The sequence below is a fragment of the Corvus brachyrhynchos genome, unplaced genomic scaffold (genome assembly GCF_000691975.1).
Source record: "Corvus brachyrhynchos isolate BGI_N302 unplaced genomic scaffold, ASM69197v1 scaffold3, whole genome shotgun sequence".
Taxonomy (NCBI): domain Eukaryota; kingdom Metazoa; phylum Chordata; class Aves; order Passeriformes; family Corvidae; genus Corvus; species Corvus brachyrhynchos.
In genome coordinates, this window is record NW_008237619.1 from 6,317,505 (window position 1) to 6,333,400 (window position 15,896).

Sequence of the window (15,896 nt, forward strand, 5' to 3'; positions counted from 1 at the left end):
GTAAATCAAATGCTAATATTTATCAAATTAAGCAATTAATGTGAATTATTAGAGGTTGAAGTGAAATACTAAATGTATACTTTAAGCACTTTCTTAATGGTACTTGAATGTAGCTGACAAGAGGCACAAGCACTCTGGTATTAGTAGCCTGCTTTATTAACATACTCTTTCTCAGTTGATCTACTTAAACTTTCTTACTACCTGTACGCTGATAGGCATTATTCTTTGTAGTGTTGTCTGTCTACAGAAGGATGTCTGTGCTAATGTGGTTGTCAGAGGAGGTAGGTATGAGTAACGGAAGGCCAGTTGAAAACTTCAGATGCGCAGCGTAACTGCTGGTGTAGCAAGCAAAGTGAGACCTCAGAAATAGACAAAACCAAACATCCCATCCACCTACCCTGAAACTCCTCACCTTCAAATTGCCAGACTCCCTGGATGTGCCACCATCTAAGGACTCACCTTCAAAGCACACCCACCTGACATTTTGGACAGAACATCAGCTACTCGTGCCCTTGCACCACGGCACAAAACAGAAAAAACACCCATTCTATTCCAGAGGGTCCTGGTTTTCTGCAATGTTATTAGACCCTGGAATGACTGTAATGAGACATTCAAGACATGTAGCATCATTCAAAATTTTCCACCTGTGTGTTTTGGTACATTGGGCTATTTTCTGTTTTGAGCAACTCTTTCCATGTTCTTGAAGGTTAATGAAGAGCAATGTTTTATTTCGTTGGGTTTTTTTCCCACAAGGTAAAAATGTTAACAGACTCATAAAATCTGTGAGTATCAGTTGTTCATGGCACCCAAAACAGTGAGCACAGGTTCTCAAGATTAGACTAATGAGCGTAAAATTTGCCCTTTTGCATATCTATCTCAACCAACACTTATATTCTATAATGATGGCATCTGTGTACAAGAAAGCTGTCAACCAAAAAAGAGGTAAGGAAGAAGTGTTTCTTCTTGTCACAGAGTTTGTAATTCACAGAGGCTCTGTGATTTCTCCTGGAGAACTGACTCTTGCATCTTGTGGCAAACTTCTATATAGAAGTTAATTTAAGCCCTTTTTCTCTGTAGCACCAGGAAGGATGACAATATAAGATGCCTTAGAAAACAGTAAACAACAAGTGCTAAAAAGAAATTGATGCTGTGTCTGTGCCTTGCTCTTGTGATCTTTCACCTGTTTTGGCTCAATTACTAAACAGCAGGGATTGTAGCTATGTAAACAGAAGAAACAAGGATACTTGCCAGCATTCTCATATGATGCATTATGAACCCTTGCTTGCATCAAAATTAAAACAAGATTGAAAGGGAGCATCCAGATCATGAAGTCATGTCTCTTGAAATCACAGACCACTATGCTGTGGGTACTTAATGGAGATATGTTTTCCATAACTATGCTAATAGAATAGCACAAGACCTGAGTTCTGTGCTATGGTACTTTCTATCACATTAAGAGGTGCCTGTTTTACAGAAGGTTTTGCACTGGTATCTTGTTTGAAGTCACAGTGTGATGGTTCCCAAGCTCATCAGAGTCTGTGTGACTTGGTAGGCTCAGTCCAGATTCTAAGAGGAGTGAGATTGGATTACACTGAAACATTCTGCTAAATCAAATAATTGCAAGTTACAAACTCAGCAAAGTTTGCATCTATTCTTAGTGTTCATGTTCTTGTTCTTTTTATAGTTTATTTTCTGCTTTCTTTTTAAAGATCTTGCTCATCTGTGAACTGAATGCTGTTCTTCTGCATATAAAGGAGGTATTTTCCTCTTCTTGGTGATGAACAAGTAATCTGAAGGGTCAAAATATACTTTCCTTAAGAGCCAGGTGAATTAATGACCAAATGTTTCTATGATGTGAACTTGGTCTCCACCTTCTCAGTCATATTCTGAAGGAGATGAAACTGCATTTGTCTCTTTGGCAGCAGTGAATAAGCAGGTGGTTCCAAAATCCCTGCACTTTTGTGGGAAAGACTGAGGTATCTTTCAGGGATGGCTTCATGTTAGAGTTTTAAGAGATATTTTGCCATTTGTTTTCCCCTTTAGTGTTTTCCTTTTTAGTTGGTGATTGACTTACAAGCTAACAAAATCCTCCACAGGACCACGTATTTACTTAAACCCAGGGGTAAGGACCCTGAATTGTTAAGAACTTGCCACTTCTTCTGAAAATCCGTGACTAAGCAAGGAATTATGTCTCTCTGGTTTTTAGCATCCCTTAAAGGGCAGTGCTTTTGATTTGCTGAAATTGATAGGACTTCTACCAACAGACTGACTTTTAAAAGGAGTTGAGATCTGATTGCTTGGCATGCCAGTGTAATAGGAGAGTGCAAAGCACATGATGTCTTTTGGAAAGAGGTCTGCAATCCCCTGTCCATTATTATAAATATGGATTGGGGCAAGAATAAAAAGGGTCCCACCATAGTTGCTACAGGTCTACAGGCTATTTTTCTTTGTTCTTCCCTGTGCAGCAAAAGCTACTTTGAAGCATCATGTTCAGCATCATGTTCACATACATGGCTAGGGAGAAATTAAGCTCCTGTCCCTGTTCTCCTAGTGTGGCTGTGTGCTGGGTAGTGTCCAGACATGGGAAGGTGCTTTTGGCTAGGCCACATCACATCCTCCAGCAGGTTTGTCTTGTTCTCCTTTTGTAGTCCTGGTGTGGTCTTTAGGCCAGCAAATGCACCTACTGAACTGGGGTAGAACATGAAAAAGTCTTTTTAATAATTAGAATCCCAGGATATGACCATTTCACAGCATCACTGAGCCTCTCCTGGAACTGGTGCCCTCTGACAGAATGTGCTTACAACTTTTCTTCTTCCCCTAAGTGGAAATACATTGCTTTGTGGTAGATTTGCCCCACTTCCAAAGAAAACAGCCCTTCCTTTTGGGTAGACTGCTTTAGTGTTTTCCTGAAAACCGTTTGCAATGGCTTGCATCCAGAGGGATTTTCTGTTCAGAGGTATGGTCTGTGCCATGACCAGCTATCTCATTTGGGCTGTGCTCTCATTCTCAGTAGACTTCGTGCTGTTTTGGTGCATAGGCTCGTCATTTAGGGAAAAGAGACTCCTTTAACAGGTTCCTCACTCAGGGAATCTGGGATAAGTAAGTGTTTCCATCCTGGCAGGGAAACAGCAGGATTAAGACATTTTTCTGGGAAGACTGATGCAAGAGTGCTTACCTGTGTACCCTGATGCATCTGTTGGCATGCAGAATTGCAGGAAGTCAAGTAGCAGAAAGAAAATAATTTGGCAGTCTGTTTCCCCTCTCACAGGATCTTGTCAAATTTTTGTCTTTGAAGCCCTTGGGGATCCTGCAAGAACAGCAATTACTCAAATGGGAAGAAAGTCTGGATTCAGCCAAGGATGTGAACACTCCCAGACAGGAAAAGTGCATGGGTGAGAACCGGACGTCATTTTTGTGCTGGTTGTGGTTTATGTTCATCTGACCACAAGCCAGATTCCTCATCCCTTGGCTACAGGGAGCCTCTTCTGAGACAGTAAGATGTCTTTTGAACTGTGTTAGAGTTGTCATGGTACTCTGCTCACAGTAAAGGTACTGTGAAATCTCCACCATCTGTTGCCTCCTCCTCCCCCTTCCAATCCTGTGGTGTTTTGCAGGATACACACTGAGTGTGGCAGCTCAGATCTTCCTGGGTCCATTTTGCATATGTCCAGGCTTACAGTCATCTTTAGAAGGCTGAGTCTGTGTGAGAAGTTTTGACCAGGTCCTTTTGAAGAATATATCTGTGTCACTTGTCTGTCATTTCGTTATTGGTGTGTGAATTTGTGATCTAGTCTTCATTCTTGTCATGTCTCAAACTACAGATACATAAATACAGATAAACACACACACAGAGCCCATAGGATTTTGTGCCAGAGAAAAGTAGAGAAAAGAACCTATGCCATGTGACTAGTTGCTGGTTTTGTGGCTCTGACTGCAAGTTAAGGCTGTTCTGTAGATTAACTGATCTCCTACTAAGTCTTAGGTGGTGTTTGCCCACATATTTGGCAGTTTAAAGCACACACATTCACAGTGCACAGCATGAAAGCATAAGATGAACAAATGTGAAATTTTTACATTAGGAATATATGGTTAGGAATGTATACTCCTTCTTGGAGATGTCAAATTTTATTGTAAGTAGGATTCTTCAGATGGTTGCGTAATAGACCTCTTGGTGATGATCCATGAGAAAATCAAGAGTTTGGGCTCCTTGATGCATCACACAACATTTCTTTGGCAAAACTGGGCATCTCTTTTGAAATCTGAAATGAAGGCCTGGATTCCACAAAGCTCCCAGCTCAGAAATCAGTACTTTGAGACATGGACTGATTTTTTCCTTCTCTCTGGTAATAATTTGAAACAACTTCTGCTAAACCCTTCTTTTCTCTCCTCCACAGGAATTCAGCTCTCCTAGTTTGTGGTCCAGCATTTTGCCAAGTTGATGGTAGTCTTGGAAGATGACAGTATATTTATCACATTACAAGTGTACAGTTCTTGTAGTAAATAGGTTAGACACAGGGGACTAGCTTGAGGTGATTTGTCTTGTCAGTGAGGAGCTACCCCTGCCACAAGGCCACAGTGTGAAGCCAAGGGTTTCGCTGTAGTGGGAGAAGGACTCTGAAGTTGCAGGTGCGCTGTAGCTTCAATGTGCTGCTGCAGGATGACACCACCAGTATAATCTTTGGAGGAATCAAATACATTTGATTTGTCCTTAACCTTCTGAACCCATGAAAACATGGGTTCAAAAGGTTGAGGAGGAATCAAAAGTAAAATACCTAGAATGTCTTCAGCTTTCTACTGCTGGGAATAGAGGGTTGAGGGGAATTTTATGCAATTAGCTGAATTGCCTCTGAGATTAATAGGGTTTGGGGTTTTTTTCAGTATGCTTCCATGGATTTAGGTTTGTTTTATCTTTCTTTTTAAAGTAAAATGTTTCATACTTATTTTGTAATTAGATTATGTATAAGGATTAGGGCAAGAGAGGTTTTTGGTTCATGTGAAGAAATGTCTCTGTAACATCAGGTAGATCTAAGAGTTTGAAAAAGTAAACTCTGCTATGTCATATTATCTGCTCCTCTTACTGAACAAAAAAAAAAGGTCAATCGTGCACTATCTGTGTGACAGATTTTTATTGGTAAACTGAAATAAAACTCAGCTGCTCCAATTTCAATTATATAAATTTACTTTCCAAGTATAGAATTTTCTCTTTTTATGAGCATAAGAAATAGTTAACATTATTTAATACAGTGGTTTTAGTTTAATATTTATTAATATTTAATTTACCATTGAATCTAATATTTATTACTGTTATAAACATGGTTTCATATTTATTATTCTGCTGCTGTAATTTTGGCTCTAATGTATAATCACTCTGGAATTACACCATTATCTGAAGCAAAACCATGAAAGAGTGCTACACGAAACAAAAATGTTTCTATCTTAGAAACTGTGTGTCTAAAGTCATCCTTTTCCCTGAGTATCTCGAAACTACCTGGACTGTAGACATTTATGTAGCTGGATAATTCAGTGTTTCAGTTGATAATTTCAGTTTTTCCTCGCTGTGGCTATCTCTCAACTCTCTGTAGGCATCAGTCTCCCTGAAATTTGTAGAGATGTCAGTACCTTTTCCCCTCCATCTGCCCTGTTTGGAACTGGCCTTGGTTCAGGCTGGGACCCCTGGTTAGATATTGGACAAAATGTGCAGCCTCCTTGCTGCAGAGAAACAAGCTCAGGCTATCCTTAGGAAGAATACACTGGGAACTTTGGTTCGCCCCTTCCCAGATTCATCTGTCATGGAGATATTCATGAAAGTGAAGGGTAGGCTATTCAGACTGGTAAAACAAATGGGTTTTTGCATGTGTGACATGTTACTGTAAATCCCACAGGAAATAGTTCAAGTGAGGTATTTTAGGACTCGAGAAGGGGCTCTCCATCTGTTTAGCTTCAGTCTTGTGTAAGGGAAAAAACCCAACCCAAAATTTTCTAAGTTTTGGGTTTCAGGATAGGCCAGAATTTTCTGTGTGGTAAGTCACACACCTTCTGTCTACTGAATGGTGAAGGTTTGTTGTTTTCTTTTGAGGTGGTTTGTTTGAGGGTGGTTTTTTGCAACATTATTGAGGGTTTTTACTGGCTTTTATGTTTTACAGGTTGTCAGTCTGATCTAGTTCATACATTCATATCTCATTTCTCACTCTTTCACATGAGATCCATGTACCTCCCAGGTCAATACCTATGCTTCTGGCTTTTGCTTTCTCTCTGTCCACTAGAAACTTAGTAAATTAATTAATAGGTTCATGGTGTGAACCTATGTAAAGGTGTTGTCTCAGCAATGGCATTAGTTTTGTGTAAGTACATGTTTTACAGAGTTTAAAAAGCAGGGAAAGTTTTTTACTGCACAAGACTCTCTTAAATGTTTCATGTGTTTGCATAGGCACAGATGGGCCCTTTCTTCCCTGGGTTCAACATGATTTTGGTAAATGGGAACCTACAAAAGTAACTATTTCTGTCTTCCTAAAAATACAGGTGAGGTTATTGCCCATACTTCTTTTGCTGCCCTCAGCAGACTTGATGCAGCCAAAATACCATCATTGTGTGATAATTCTATAAATATTTCAAGATAAGTTTTGTGATAGCACGTTTAAAAAAAAATTTTAAATCCTGTTTTTATAGTATTCCCTCGCACTTCCCAAAACTTTCTATCATTGCCAAAATGGGAATATTTAATGTTCAGTTTTAATCATCTAAGCAGGATTTAATGACTATAAATTGAATATTTTTCTTCCTATGTTTTTTAGCAGCATGACAGATCTTCTCATTTTAGAAGTATTTCTCAAAATAATAAGATGCAAAACCTGAATATAACTAAGAGAAGCCTGTAAGAATAAAAGGCAAAAGAAGTTTACTCAGCCCAGTGCTGTTTTTGCATCTCTGACTTCAGTGAATACTGTAATAAGGTCCTGCCTTTCTGATGGAAGGTACATTTTCTCTGGCAAGGTGCTTGTGACAGTCATTTTCTGTCCCCTTCAACATGCTGGTAATGTGGTACAAGGTCACTTTGAAAAGCAGCCTATAATCACAATTCTATAAAAATAATCTAACTGAAGAAATACAACCTTACGATGTTGCTAGCTCTAACAGCTGTGGGCAAAAGAAAAGGAAGAAACCAGTGGTATTTCTTGTATTTCAATGTGCATGTGTGTGTCTTCATACACACATATGACATTTGAAATAATGTATTTGTGTACCAAGAGTGTATCTATGTAATGCTCTTGTGCTTGGTGCTCACAGCAAATACAAAATAAGTATCCTTTATAAGATACTTTCATCAAAAGCGCAGTAGAAGTCCACAAAGTTTTGAAGTATCTTGCTTTTGTTTTCAATGAAAATGTATGGTTAGTAAGCAAGGATTATCTGGGATATGTTATCTAGTGTAAGTTAATTTGTTACCCCACAGTAATTGGTCTGGGTATCTGAGACCCAAACTTCTTAACCCTTGCAGCCATCTCCATTTCCAGTTAACTCATGGGTTTTTTTGTCTGCTTGCTGTTTCTGTGGAGTTTCCTACATCCGTGAGTTGTGAAATAGGCAGCAAGAGGCCACAGCAAGAACTACAGAATAAAAATGTACACCTTCAAAGTTGCATATATGTATTAATTTTCTTCAAGGGTATTTTTGAGAAGCATAGATTTGTTGAGACGTTTGTGTGGGAGTTTTCACCTCAGTGTTGCTTTTCTCCACACATGAAAATAAACCACAGACTTTTAAATATCCTGAGAAAAAATTCTTCAAAGACAGATCAAAGGTCTTTACTAATGTCTGAGGAAGCTGCCTCTCTTGTGAACTCATGTCTATGGAGAGCTGGTTAAGACAATCAAGATTATTATTCCATTGATTTGATCATTTACAGCCTGCTCTGAGAGGAGATGCCTTGTTTGGAGAAGGAGGAGGTGGGGAATCCACAGATGCTCCTAATTTTACCAAGAAAGTAATGAATAAAATAACTTTTTAAAACCAAATCTGTTGACTTTTTCCCCCACTATGCTCTGTGGGTTGCTCTGCTTCAAATGATTGTCTTAAACAGTGCATGTACAAGAGTTTTGTGTAAGAGTGAGTCAATTGACATTTTTTTCTTTTTATCAATTTTATCTGCTTTTGTGGCTGTTGAGTGGTGTGAAATGTCCAGGTATGACTTTCACATCACAGAAATTTTACATCTTTGTTTGTTTCTTTGTTTTTGTTTCATTTTTGTTTGTTTGTTTTGGGGGGCTTGTTTTTTGCTTCTTGGTTTTGCTTTGATTTGTCCAAAACTCTCTATCTCATTTTACATAAAAGCAACACAGAACACATATGAGCTAAGCTTTGAAAGTTTGTGAACTTCTCCCTATGCTGGAATTTCCCCACCTTTAGACAGCATTCAGGAAAATAAATTGATTTTTATTCTTTAAGGCCTGGGCTTTCTTTCTTATCTATTTCTTATGTCTGTTTGCTTCATGAACTTCATCTTTTATCATTCAGACCAGTTCTCTATAGGCTCTCTGATAGCAGAGAGCTCTTGACTCTTAGAAGCTGTTGAAAATATTGTTTCTCTTTTGAAGCATTTTACTGGTTTTGTCACGCTGCCACAAAGCATCTGCGGGTGCTAGGTAGGACTTCAGGCTTGTATGTAAACCTAGGGTTTCTAAGTTGGTGGGTTAGGGGTTTTTTTGTTTGTTGTTGTTTTGAGCCAAACTTTTTAATTACCATCTCCATCAATGACTGTGTTCTACTGCTGTCTAGAAATTGGACAATAATCTTATGTTGGTTTATGTGGTCATAAATGAAATAATTCAGTTTTGGTTTTTTGTAGATGTTGGGCTTTTCTTTTAGCTGTGGACTGGAATTTTCTTGTCTATCCTAAGTTTTGATCTTCATTACATTCTGTGATTTGGTACTTTGGAGCAATACTGAGGTTTTCTTTGTAGTCTGTAATACAAAACCAGTGTGATACTGTTTTATTTTCTCCTTGCTCACTTTTCTCATTCATGATAATACCTCAGTAGGTAACAGCAGGCTAACATCTTTTTGTCTGACTGGGATAATCCTTAGTTGTGCAAAAAATTGGCTCTGGCATTTTCCTCTTCCAGCTGCAGCTACAAAATTACAACACATGCATGGCCATGGAAGATTCCTCAACTCATTCCCCATGTTCACATCCTCCATATTTAATATTCAAGAGGAAAATTTGGATAAATATCTAAAATATTTTTCTCAGGAGTTTAATGAAAAGAATATCTCTCTCAGATCTCAAATCTGCTCACTTCTCTTTGCAAATTAGACCTTATTGTCTATGGAACAGAGGGTTTAGGTTTGGGGTTTTGGTGAGGAGAAGGGATGAATGGCAGGAGTTCCCTCCTCACCTCTGAGCCAGGTGTGCTGACTGGCACTGCCCTGTATCCTGCTTATCCAACTCCATAGGACTCTTGTGATGCCTGTGGACAAGTTGCAGGATTTTGGTAAGAGTGCCCTGGGATCACAAGGTGCTCCTAAGAAATTTTGAAGACATTAATTTCTAGGCTTTGGTGCAAGTGGAAATCAGTGTTGTGTATTTCTGCTTTTTGTTGTTTTGGAGTCTTTTTCTTTTGTTTTCTTTGTCTCTTTTTATTCTTTTGTCTTGTTCTCATTAACCTCTAGTTTTACCTGTTGATGTTATGTCAGGAGGATATTTTAAATTATCTACTACATGTTCACCTCCGTACAAATGAACACACAGGAAATATGAGCTGCCCTGTAGATTCTCAAGTCAGCTTTGTAGTTCATTTTTAGTTTTTGAGGATTTTTTTTCATTAAAATTGACTACTGCCTTAAGTAAGTGAAAGCAAAATTACAACTTTCAGAAGTGGCTTATATTTTTTTTATATTGTTCATATTAATTAGTGACTGTGGCTATATGTGTCTGCCAGGAAAATGTGAAAAGCACAGAATTTTAAAAGTAACTGTACACAGTGAAATCAATTTTTGTATGTTTTCACATTACATGTTTTACTAGCCACGACATTCCTTATTATTTATTATAACTCCTTACAGTATTCCCATAGGAATATGCCCTGCTCTGATGACGCAGCTTTGGAAAATGCAATAAAAAAAGCACTGGAAACCTCAGCTTTCTAACAGGAAGTTTCTTGTAAGCAGCGAAGTTAAAATGCCTCCTCCCAGTCAAAAGGAAGTCGGATGGAGGTCAGTGAGCCAGGTAAATGTCCCTCCTCTCTGTCACTAGCTGTGCTTTCTTCCTGTTTTTCCCCCATGTTGGAAGTTTGGTCTTGAGGCGATCAGCTGTGTTTTGGCATAGGGCAGGTAGAGAAAACCCATATATTCCTTTCATTGCTGCATAATGACCCCACAGTGAGGTTCAGATGTAAAGGCAAAAGTGTTGATTTGCGGCTGCAGCTGTGACTTCATCCTGGTTTTGATGATAGTGTAGCCGAGTCCCTGGGGGAAGGGCAAGGCATGCTTGAGAGGTGGCATAGAGCACATACTGTTCTTTGTTCCTCTGGTTTTCCACTTGTTCAAGTAAAATGTCTCTGGCCAGCTGCTAGCCCAGTGGCTAGTGAGAGTTGAGGAAACAGCTTTTGCAGATCTAAATGAGAGCATCTATGAATATTTTGCAAGAGTCTGATGTTCAGAGAGGTCCTAAGGGAACACCAAGGTCTGGATGCCTTCTTCCTCATCCCCACCCCTCTAAAGGCCTCTCTGAAAAGCCCACTTGAAACACCTGTTTATTCTTTTGGAAGAATGGTACTTAAAATGAAAGCAGAATCTTTGTATTGCCCATCTTAACTCCTTGGCTGCAGTTGTCCTACATTTTGATGTGGCTTTGTTACATGTGTGCTGGTGCTGGAGACTTGCAGAAAGCTTGTCCACCTCCCTCTGATGGCCTGTGACAAACAGGGTGGAACTAGGCAGAAGCAAGGTGGAATCCAAAGGACACAGTAGGGACCCTTTTGCTGCCTGTGTTCAGCCCTGCAAATAACGAGATCATCAGGAAGGAACTGCTCCCTGAGCAGCAGTTATCATAAATGGGGTGATCTGCCAGGAGAGCCCCACTGAAATTGCTTTTTTGGTCTTGGTGGAAATTATATTATATTCCTACTGGTGTTTTCCTGGCAGCCTGCAGTTTTTTAGGTGTGTTGAGGAGGGCATGAACAGGTGACTCCAAATGTTTGCATTTAACATGCAAGTCCTTCCTAGCGAAGCAATGAGTCATATCCTGCAAGCACAGACAGCTTCCTTAGCTTGCTGCTTAGCAGGGCTTCACCAAAATTATTTTATCAGAAGCTAATATTTAGCTCCTGAGAGCATCATGCCTCTTCTGCATATAAATAGTGCTAATTTGTTATACAGTAAACCCCTGAGTTAATGTCACTTCTGACAGTACCTGTGCACCTCATCATCTGAAGGTCCAGACATGTCTCCTGTAGCTATAGTATATATGCATATCTGGAAAAGGTACTGCCTGGTCAAACTTCTGACTTGTAAGTTTGTTTGTGAACATTTGCTTAGCATGAAAAAAAACAAGATGAATTCCAAAGTGGACACTCCTTCTCCCTTTTACTTACTGGGTGGTTGTAAAGGAGTCATTTTAATGCACAGCAGGTATGTGCATGTAGTCATCATATGTTCCCATGCATTAACAGTATTGACTAGTTCTTTCTCTAAAAGGATAATTTTTCTTAGTTCTCTGTTCAAATCAGTTCTGTTTGAGCAAATAAGTATTTAAAAAGTGTTAACAGTAGAGTGGATTTACCTTAAGATGATACACAGCCTTGACTAGCTAGATGTTCCTGTATGTGCAAGCAGTACTATTTGAGGAACAATCACTGATCATATTCATTCTCTGACACCAAAATTTAAGTTAAATGTCCAGAGGTAAAATAAAGGTAAGGCTTTTAAAGGAAAGGCCAGAGAATCTGTCGTGTATCATTTAAAACAAAATACCCAGTGCACATGGTGGGATTCTGCAAGCTTTCTTTGTGCTGATAGGCCCATAAAGGTCTGTGGGGCTACATGTAAAGATTGGATTACAGGGTTAGGGACGGTATTTTGTGACTCCTACTGCTCGTCTAACTCTGAGTACATGTATTTGCCTTTAAGTATAGTCTGGACAGTCTCAAAACGTAGCTTGTTAAAGGTCTCTTGTTAACACAAGTATATTTATTAATTAAGGAACAAATGTAGAGACATTAAGATGTTTAATTTAAGGTTTAGTCATTTTTTTGCCACACAGCCTTAAAAAAGAAAAATATGAGGAAAAAAAAAAACCAACACACACACAAAAGCCCCCCACATGAACCAAAAATAACCCCACCAAAGAACCACCATCATCACAAAAAAAACCCCATAACAACCACCAGACCATAGAATTTACTGGGGTAAGAGAGGGGAACGTATATCCATAACTGAGAAGTAAAACTGACTGTGGTGATCGGTTTACCCATTGCTTTTCCTATCCCATATTGTTCCACCCTCTCCCCCATTTTCCCCTGCCCCTAGCCCTGGCCACTCCCTGGGCTCTCCCTATTGGTTCCTGTACCCCAGCCCCGCCCAGGTACCGCCCCTGTGATCTGACAAAACCCCTCTGTGCCTGGATCACGAGGTCTCTGCCTCTGGGGGTCTCAGGGACAAGTTGTCACTATTAAAAGTCCTCTGAAAGCCTCATGGAGGGACCCTTCTCGCCTCCCTCGCCGTCACTGGGTTGTAGAGCTGATAGCTAGCCAGAGCAAGAGTACAGAGCCGTCCAAAAAGGACTACGGGAGGACAGAATGGCTGCCCTGCCCTAAGAAGCCCCGCTGAGCTCCCAGGGAAAGCTGCAGCTTGCTAAACTAAACCTAGCACTACAACAACTGACTGTCCAGAGGAAAAAATATGGAAGAAATGCATATGTATGATAAATACAACGTAGATTGTGGCTTTTAACACTGGCTTTAATAATGTCAGGAATACTGTTCATCATTGTTCTCTTTTTTTGCATGAGCTTAAGACAAATAATGTAGGTTTATCCTCAGAGCATTTACATAGTGAGGTTGTTTAGGTCACAGTTTCAGCTTTGTGCAAATGCGAGTGGCACAGCTGAAATGTACCCATCTCTTTAACATTAGTGATTCCTTTAAAATGTATGTGGTGACAGGCAAAGGCTTCAACAGTAAATAGTAGGGCTTCTTGTTTCAGAAAATAGAATTACATTGGAGTAAGTTGCTCTTCTATGAGTTAAGTAAAATCCAGTCATTTTTGGATAAAATGGAAGTAGCCTTTTGGAAATGCATATTCTAGATTTAGTTTTGCTTTATTTGAACGTGATACATACAACTTCTTAAAGTCCTGCTAGGTCTGAGACAGGGTTCCTAAATGCTAACTAGTAAAATTAACAAGAGTGATCATTCAGAAACCTGATTACCTTACTGCATCTGCATTGTGCCTTTCAAAACGAAGTTATTGCTAAGGGGATATTGCAACGGACTGCGTTTCTTTGGGATCTGAACAATGAAGAAGCCTTATAGCAAATTCTTGTTCTTGTGGTGCTCTTCAAATGTCTGTTAAGCCAGTGTTATCCCAACTGATATCCTTTATGTTCTGTGATCAACAGAGGTGGTCAGAGATGTGGGGCTTTAAGAATCTAGACTAGGTACAATTCAGTTTAGCAAGCAGAACTTGATCCTAAATGATTACTATTGTTCAGGGCCTGTAAAAATAGTTTGGAGGCTTAGTCACTACTACAGTAATAAATGTAGTGAGCAAGCTTTGAAAAAAATATTAAGACCAGTATCCCGTGAAGCTATACAGGCCACCTGTGCAAGACGTAACCCTGTGGAGATTTAAGGCCGCCTTCCCAAAGGGCCTGTACGATACTTGAAAGGCACAGCTTTGTTGAATTTGCAGCTGCATGGTCAGGTATGGGCTCTGATCATCTGCTCCCTGGCCTGGCAGGTCCAGCAAAGGCAGGGTTTGGCCACTGTCCAGCTGCTGGAGCAGTGATGTTTGCCAGCCCTGCTCTGAGGGGTCGCATGTGTCCCTGCCGTGCTCCCTGCCCCGGCTGCCTCCGGGTTTGCTGCTGTGCCCTGGAGCACAGAGCACCTCTGCACCTGCTGACCTTGGCACTGGGGACAGACTGGGTGGCCTGGGAGGATGAAGGGGCAGAAGGGAGGGAGGAAGGAAGCCCTTGACAAAACATGGATGACAGTTTTGGGGAAGTGGCCGTGTCACCAATGTTAGAGTGTCATCTTTGTCTTAGGGAAGCTGTGCATGCAGGGTGAACTGGACAGAGCATCTGGAAGGCTGTGAATAACTCTGTGCCCTACTGTGGGACACAAATAAAGCTCATATGTCTTTACATATATAAAATTACCTGTCTCTAAAACACATTCTACTGTGAGGGATAATTTTAAGGGCTGAGACCATGACATGTAAAAAAAGGATGATTCTGTGTCCAGAATCAGATCTCTTAATATTAGTGTTTGTGCAGGAAGGTTTTCACACTTGGGCTTCTTGTTCAGTGCAACATACCAGAGTTTGTTTTGCTGAAGAATTAGTGTCAGAATTGTAGCAGGAAAATTTCTATGAAAATAGATGGCTTATCAGCCTATTTAATTAGTTACTTCTATCTCTAAGAAAAAGTCCTGAGGCAGTTATTAGCAACTGATACTCAGCAAAGAGGTCTTGTGGGGGATCCCTTGTCATTGTTCTGGGAGTACTTCATCTTAGTCTCTAGCACTGCTCAGAAACCAGAGAGCTTTAACACAGCAGGTAAACTAAACCAGAAGGCATCATAATGCCTTTGTGCAAATATATTTTGGGTATGGGATGTAGTTGATTCCCTATCTTCATAAAATGTAAAGTAGCACCAGACTGCCTATACCCTTATCTCTTAGGACAAGCAGACCATGACTGCTCAAATGGGAAAGAAAATGTGTAAGACGCATGTGATTTAGGACTCAGATATCCTGAGCAGTACACATGAAGTAATGGGAATAGTTATTTGCTCATAGCATGATGATGGGGATCTCTCAGTGGATCAGTCTGACAGAGAATTGAAACAAAGTGGAGTACTTTGATGTACAGCATTTAGCTAAACCACTGGGGTGAGTGCCACAGGATACAGCTGAGGCCAGAGGTGTCAGTTCATTCAGTGAGGATGTTCACAGAGGAACAGTTTGGTTGTGGTAGTTTAGCAGGATGTTCTGAAGGCAGCCTAAATCCTTAAGTGACAGCTGAGGGCATGCTAGGAGAAGGATCATTCCCATTACTGTCTTTGTGCAAACATCTGCTTTTGGCCACTGTCAGAAAGGTTTTTGAACTAGATCAGCCTCTGGCTTTCCTGATGCATTTTTCCTGTAGCACAGGTGAGACTCTAGACTATTAGTTCTCCAGCACCTTTTAAAGCTAGGTAGTAAAATACATTTTGTATCAATCCACTAATTATTTACAGTAGGGACTTAGGCTAACTTTGCCCATGCAATACTTTATACACCAGAAGTTAACTGCTGTCACGAGTTGTTATTTCCATTGAGAAGAGTGATTCATCTTTCCATGAGTAGTCAACAGATCTCTCAGTGGGAATCAAATTTTCATTCATGTCACCATTCTGTAGGAGAAAATACATATGGAAACAGGATACTGTGTTTGGATACATGTGTTTTCTGTTGAACTGGGTTGTCTAAGAACTTTTGTCTCAAGTGTTTTGAGTAAATTTAATATTTAATTGTCCATGGTTAGCTTCAGAATGGTAGTTTTGAAGGAAAAGGCTTACTCTTACAGAAACAGGTACACTTCAGTATAGCTTCTGAAATGTGCCTCAGTCCTGATTAGGAAAACCAGCTTTTAGCTGCTATAACTGCTACTGGGGATGGTTTTCCAATCAATGTTTTCCCTGA

At 40.0% G+C, this 15,896-nt stretch overlaps 2 protein-coding genes across 4 annotated transcripts in view; one reads left to right on the forward strand and one right to left on the reverse strand.

The window, feature by feature from the left end:
* Positions 1 to 15,896, forward strand: part of CMSS1 (cms1 ribosomal small subunit homolog (yeast)) — a 230,256-nt gene that overhangs the window by 84,680 nt on the left and 129,680 nt on the right. The gene's annotated exons all lie outside the window — the stretch shown is intronic.
* The window catches only part of FILIP1L (filamin A interacting protein 1 like), a 189,652-nt gene that overhangs the window by 81,981 nt on the left and 91,775 nt on the right, over positions 1 to 15,896 (reverse strand). Inside the window, exon 4 of one of the 3 annotated variants that reach the window (XM_017731865.1) lies at positions 3,176 to 3,307. The exons of the other annotated variants lie outside the window; for them this stretch is intronic. The gene's annotated coding sequence lies outside the window, so the exon portion shown is untranslated. The remainder of the gene's footprint in view (positions 1 to 3,175; positions 3,308 to 15,896) is intronic. 3 annotated transcript variants of the gene reach the window in all.